This window comes from Limulus polyphemus, unplaced genomic scaffold (assembly GCF_000517525.1).
Source record: "Limulus polyphemus unplaced genomic scaffold, Limulus_polyphemus-2.1.2 Scaffold601, whole genome shotgun sequence".
In the NCBI taxonomy this organism is placed as follows: Eukaryota; Metazoa; Arthropoda; class Merostomata; order Xiphosura; family Limulidae; genus Limulus; species Limulus polyphemus.
The window spans coordinates 89,332-95,947 of record NW_013666211.1 but is presented as its reverse complement, the minus strand read 5'-3'; the positions used below and the strand labels follow the sequence as shown (position 1 = coordinate 95,947).

At 30.6% G+C, this 6,616-nt stretch overlaps 1 long non-coding RNA gene across 1 annotated transcript; it reads left to right on the top strand.

The window, feature by feature from the left end:
• The first annotated feature begins 201 nt into the window (after positions 1-201).
• Positions 202-3,498, top strand: LOC106459394. Its single transcript, XR_002610566.1, has 2 exons — positions 202-528; positions 1,620-3,498. It is a non-coding gene; the product is annotated as an uncharacterized LOC106459394 (long non-coding RNA).
• The last annotated feature ends 3,118 nt before the right edge of the window (positions 3,499-6,616 follow it).

Here is a 6,616-nt window from a genome sequence, read left to right as displayed (position 1 = left end):
TAACATATTTGTAATTGTATCATTTGTATTGATTCTTCATAACTAGAAGTTATTTACCTTACATTCTAATCACAATTAATCAAGACATTTTAATTTGAAATGTATTTATCTCATCCATTATACTAAAATATTGCTAATATTATACAAAAAAGGTCAGTTTCTGTAACATACACTAATTTTGTAAATATGTTTTTTATAGTAGATCATTATATCGTAAGGTTTAGTATTTTTTGTAATAGAAAAGGAGTTCAACTGTGATGAATACTTTGTAAAGTTGTTTATTACATGTTTGTAACTTTAGTTATGCTGCATTGAGCTTTTTTGTAGCATTTGAAGAGCATAAAAAAACCACAGTTGTGGTTGTATTGATTACCCCCAGAGTGCACAGTTTAAAAATAATTTCAAAGAATTTCCTTACAAAAGTAACATCCTAGACTTGCTTGACAATAGAGGCCATCCTATACACCGAACCTCAAAGAAATACACTGAACAATTTGCTGAAAAAATCCAGGGTCATCTTATACACTGGTAAGTACAGTATTTAGTTTATTGTGCTTGATACTATGTTAGAAATTCTAATAGAATTATAGCCTGTGATGACAAATCTCTGCGCAAAATTTAAGTTCTCCTAGGATGAGCTCCAGCTATTAAGAAAAGCTGTTGAGCTAAGGGGTTCTTTGTTAAAAAAACATTCTGAGGCTAAAATGTAGTAGCAATTTTGTATCTGTAGTTATCTTTAACAAGAGTAGCAAACTACCAAGTTGGCAGTAGAAGGGTTAGCAGTACTATGATCCCTTATTTTCTTGCTAGAATAAATAGCAAAAATGACATTTTATTGAAACAAATGTTTAAAAGATGTAAAAAAATTATCACCAGAAACTTAACTACTTTTAATTCAAATGAAATAAATAAAAAAACATGAAATGAAAAAATAAAACTGTTCCACATAGTATGTAACATTTGTGCATGCTAAGTTAACAAATGTTTAAAAATTTAAGGAAATTTTTCAGAAGTTATTTATCATTTTGTTACTTTATTGTGAATAAAAAAAAATGTTTGGCTGTTTGAGATTAAGTGATACTTTGTATATTTATGAAAATTTATTTTTGATAAAAGAGTTATCACAAAGGATCACATATAAAGTGTAATAGACTTAAAATAAGACCCAAAACTTGAACACTCTTGAATAGTTGACTATTCTTCTTCAGGAGAACAAAGAAGATGAATAGTCAACTATTCGAAAGTGAGGAGTTTGGAGTCTTATTTTAAGTTTATGAAAATTCATTGATATTTTTATGAAATATATTTGACTTTAAGGGCTTATTAAACACAACTTTAACATAAAGTATTGAAATCAAGGTCCAGCCCAAAACAGTATTGATTGTATTGCTTTGTTTTGTAAATTGGAGTTGTTACCATGACATTTGTGTGTTAGATATATTGAAGTACCAAAAACTTTAATAAATTTCATTTTCAATAATAAAAGTATATTTATAGTTGTTAAATTTATTAAAGACTAATTTAGAAATCTGATATTTACTGCAAAACAAAAGAAAAATTAGCATAAAACACATTGTTTTGTATGAAGGCACTTACTATTTGTTTGTTGTTATTTTTAGATAAGAGCCAGTGGATAGCTCTAGGCACCTGGAGCAATGACAGTGGTTGCAGCCTTACCTTTTTAAGTTTAGAAATTTTGACATTTAATTTGAGGTTGTCAGATTAAGAAGGCTATGATAGGATAATTAATGATTTTTTAAAACTAGTTTTCTTTATTCGACTGCTAGATGCAGCCCAAATTAATTTTGAGATGACATTTACCACCATCATGTTTTATCAAGTCATTTCATTAGGTTATGGATATTGAGAACAGACATTAAATGAGGTGTAATGTCTGGTTGTACTTGCTAATTCTTTCACTTAATAAGAATCCATAAAAAAAAAAGATTGGTTACATTGATGAGATATGTAAATTACTTTAAGTTAACTTGTTTGATTACACTAAGCGTAGTCAAATTTTTTAAATGATAATGTATCATTTCATATCTGTTTAAATCTTTTAATATATTAATTTTCATGTTCTTCAGAATTTTTCTAAAGCATTTTATTTTCAAACTTAGGAGGTCTGATAAAGAATTAGTACATGTTTTTGTTCACTTCGGGAATAATGTGTAGCACGGAAAATATCTTTCTTGTTTAGCTCTAAGATTTGCCAAAGTGGAGAGAGAGAAAAAACAATTTCAAGGTCAATATGAATTAAGTATTGTAAGTTTTGTTCATTTTAGTGACTTTTGAAGAGAGGTGAATGATAGAGAACCAAATTCTAGATCTTGAGTTTGTAGTTGTCATTTTAGGAATGGTGTTGAAGAGTGAAGTCCAGAAATATTTAAGAGAAATACAATAATCTCTTCAAGTGAATAATGGCCCAAAGAAAATCTAAAGGAGAAATAAAGAGAGAATCAGCTAGAGAAAGAGGAAAGTTAGATAATTAACTAAACTAAAAATATTACCCTATAGTTTGAATTGGAAAGTGCTAAATGCCAATTAAAAAATGTGAGGAAAGAGAAGAGTATGAAAGAAGTCATTCAGTTTTTTCATTGATAACAAAAGTTTATGTATGAAAAGTGGACTTCCAAATAAACATATTAAATTTAGTTGTTAGTTTTGTAAAAATATTAGAAGGAAATATATTTTTATGACTTGTGGTAGATCTTCTTTTACTAGAAGATCAGATTATTATAACTAAAGAAGCTCAAACAAACTATTCTAATTTTAATCTTGCCCAGATGAATGAGAAATATTCTCTGTAAAGGTGTAGGTTTAATGCAGGAGAACTATACAAGTTTTCTGTGTATGCCTAAATCATTTTCTTGGTGATTACAATATGGTCATTGATTGAATTTTCATTAAAATATGTACTCCATGTCTCAGGAATGAACAAAAGCTCATCTACTTTTTATACAGTGGAATGAACACACAAAGCACTTCTTGGAGTTGCTTCAAATGCTACTATCACATTGATCAGTGATATCTTTCTTAGCTCAGTGTCAGACAAACCAACAGTGTATAATATTGCTGGTGATTTCATTCTTGACGAGAGCTTTTTAATTCAAGACATTGTTCCACCTGTAGAACCATGAGCATACCTCTTTTTTTATTAGTCATGAAAAATTTGAAAGTTAAGTTGATACAGAGTATTGTTAAATTTCAAGATCCTTAACTTTATTGCTATTCTGATATTGTTTATAAACTATGGATATCATGTTATACTCCAGTATTTCTCTATTAGACTATCTTTAAATTTTCTCTTTACTGACCCTACCCTATGAGGTGTGGATGGTTATGTAAGTAGGTATAAAACATTTTTTTTTAGCGTCGCAGAAGGGTAATTTCCATGTTTAGTGAATTAGACTTAGTAGTGTTTAACAGAAGAATCCAGAGGAGAGGCCATTCATCAGTCATTGCTTCATGATTTGATCCAATAGTGACAGACAAAAATAATCAATGTAAATGATAGTTGTGTAAGTTATTCTGTTACAAAAGAGGACCATGTTATGGGATTTCAGTCACAGAGGTGATGCAAATTTTGAAAAATAACGAAAATAAATCAAACTTTAGGAATGATGCTTTTGTTTAACATGTGTAACATTTGAACTCGTAAAGTCACACAGTTGGGTTTTGTTTTGAAACTGTCTTCTCACTTAATGAACAAAGATTGACAGAATAACTCTGAATTTCCTAAGTAGTTTTTAGTCTCTTTCAGCTCTAGTACAATGAGCACAAATGTCCATTTGGGTTTTGTCTCCTTCAAATGTACCTGGAAGGTAACATTCAATACTTCTGTTGAATTTGAGGACAATCTTGAGTGCATATTTACATTTCAAGCAGAGTAAATCTCTGCAGATTGTATCTGGGGAAATTGCAACATCTGTTTGATCTAGAATGCATTCTTCATCTGAATTGTGTCAAACTATATATATCCTCAACACATTTGCAACCATTGTTTCTTCCAGTTTTCTCCTCTTAAAAAAACTACAGATGTTCAAATGTGGCATCTATTCTCACTCCAGTTGATGTCAAAGTCAGATGTTTTTATGAATGGCACTTACTAAGTGAAAACATGCAAGCACAGTGTTGACCAGGAAAAAAAAAACTGAGAATGAACAGCTATATTTAATCCAAAAATTGGCCGAATAAAAATAAGGATAGACATGTCATAATTTTTAGTCACCGAATTTCCTGAATCAGTTAGTAAAGGGGAAACTATTTTATTTTCTCTTACAAAGAGGTTAGGAGAAGTATAAACATTAAACTAAAGAAAAAAAAAAATTGATAAAGTTTACAATGATGACAATTCATTAAAAATAAGAACTCAATTACAGAAAAGTGAAAAACTGTTTATTTCAAACTTGTACTATACTTCAAAGATTTTGTTGTAAAGATATAGCAAAGTTAAATAATATACAAGTAAAAATACTTATTACCATTATTATTCCATTTTACACTAGTTTTTATTAAAAAGTACGGAAAAGAAAATTTGATTTGTCTTTTTTTTTTTTCTTGTTCTTTTAGATTGTTTCAGTTACACTAATTAGATGAAAGAGAATGTTCATTAATTGTTTCTAAGCAACTGATACTTTTCTTGCAAACTGAAATTGTTTGTAGTTTCTGAATCCACTTCCACCTATTGTGTATAACTGAAATATAAAAAAAATACATTTGTTCCCCTGTTTACATTTTATTAACATAAATAATAAAAAGTAACTTTCTGTGCAACTAAAAAGTTAAGTAATTATATAAAATGATGGTGGCAAATTAGAAGACCCAACTGGACTTAAAATATAATTTTTCACATTATTTTAATTCTTCAAGGTGTTTTGGAAGAAAGATTGGCTTAAGATAATTAATTGTACTTTAAATTGTTTTTACATATAGAACAGGGGTACAGGCATCCTGAGAAGACCCATGTGTTCAAAACTATTATATCTACAAGTTTGTAAAATGATTCAAGGAAATGGTTACAAATATTTTTGCATGAGAAAAAGTTTAATTTGAAAATATATCAAAAATTGTTTATTAAAAATTACATTTTAGAGACAGGCAATTGAAGAAAACTAATATGTTGTGCATACAATCTTGAAAACTATTAAATTCCATCTTCAGCTGACTGATATTATGTGGATTGAATAAAATGCACATAGTTGATTAAGACTGATCACCCAAGTCGGGTTCACATGAGTTTTGAAAAACTGTGGAAGCAATTTCCAGGGCCTGGAAAGTTTTGGAAAACTGAATTTTCGTCCAGGGTTTTGAAAATATTATGGAAAATGAAACTTTTCTCTTGTCCGTAATATAAACCAGTGTTTTCCATAATTTGTTTACTTGATGATTACATTGTATAATTTCCAACAGCGATGATATTCAGAGTGAGCCAGCCATTCATGTTTTACCTTAGTGACAAGCATGCACGTAAGTGAATAGCAACTTGAATTACTTCAGCTGTACAAGGTTGAATGAGCCTGAAACCATCAATGTCCAAGTCTCGCTTAAGCAGTTATGTAACTGCTAATCATCCATTTTTTCTGTTCTCTGGTATTGACTTGAATGTGTACTTGTGTAAAACATGCCAGGCAAATGTATATTTAACAATGCATGGCTTCTAAAGGACAAGTATAAGGAATGGCTCATTAGGTGCACGTTGTGATGAAGCTTGTTGCAAAGTGTGCCATAAAAAGTTCAATGTTGGTAGTATGGGCAAATCCATGGTGATAGGCCACATAAAGGGTAAAAGCATGAGGATAACGTACATAAATATCACTCTTATTCATTCATTGATTCAAAACCTTTTTGCCACAGAGTGAAGACGTGCTTTCGCCATGCTCTCTTCTTTGACTAGTAGACTGCCCCCAACACCTCTGCTGATTTCTCCCTTGACTACCCACATTGCCAGATCACTAGCCGATTCAAACCTGATCCATCCACCGATCACACTAAAACCAGGATACTATGACAGGATGGAGTATTTCTTCAACTGTTAAACCGTGACACAATTATCTATGCAGCCTCAGGAACTCTAGTCCACGGGTCTTTTGCAACATTCGATGTAGCAACTCCACTCTATTCTCAGTGTTTGTAAGAGGTATTGATCCCTTAATAAACCACATTTATATTCAAACTGTTGTAGAGCAACAACTAGATATCAAACTACATGCAGTCCATAGAATACGATTTAATACAACCGAGAAGATGTCTCACTTCATCAAAGTAGTTACAGCATCACAACAAGTACGAGTTCTTATTGTGTGTTGTCAAACTCATTTTGATACTTCCACAATTTAATGTCTACACTACAAAAAAAATTGCTTGAACAATGCATCTACCATTACACTTTATTCCTGTACATATAACTTGACCAGCTCATATCTATCATTATTTAATGTTTTGATATAAAAATGCTTCTGTGATGCTTCATCATTTAAGGGCATTTTGACCTCTATAATTCTTTCATTATCAAAAAAGTCAACTGGCGAAGCATCAAGATTCCAAGAAGAGTCCAGCCATAGCACTGACTCTTGATGAGGCAACTTTGTTGCAGATGTGAAAGTTGCTAGTCTTA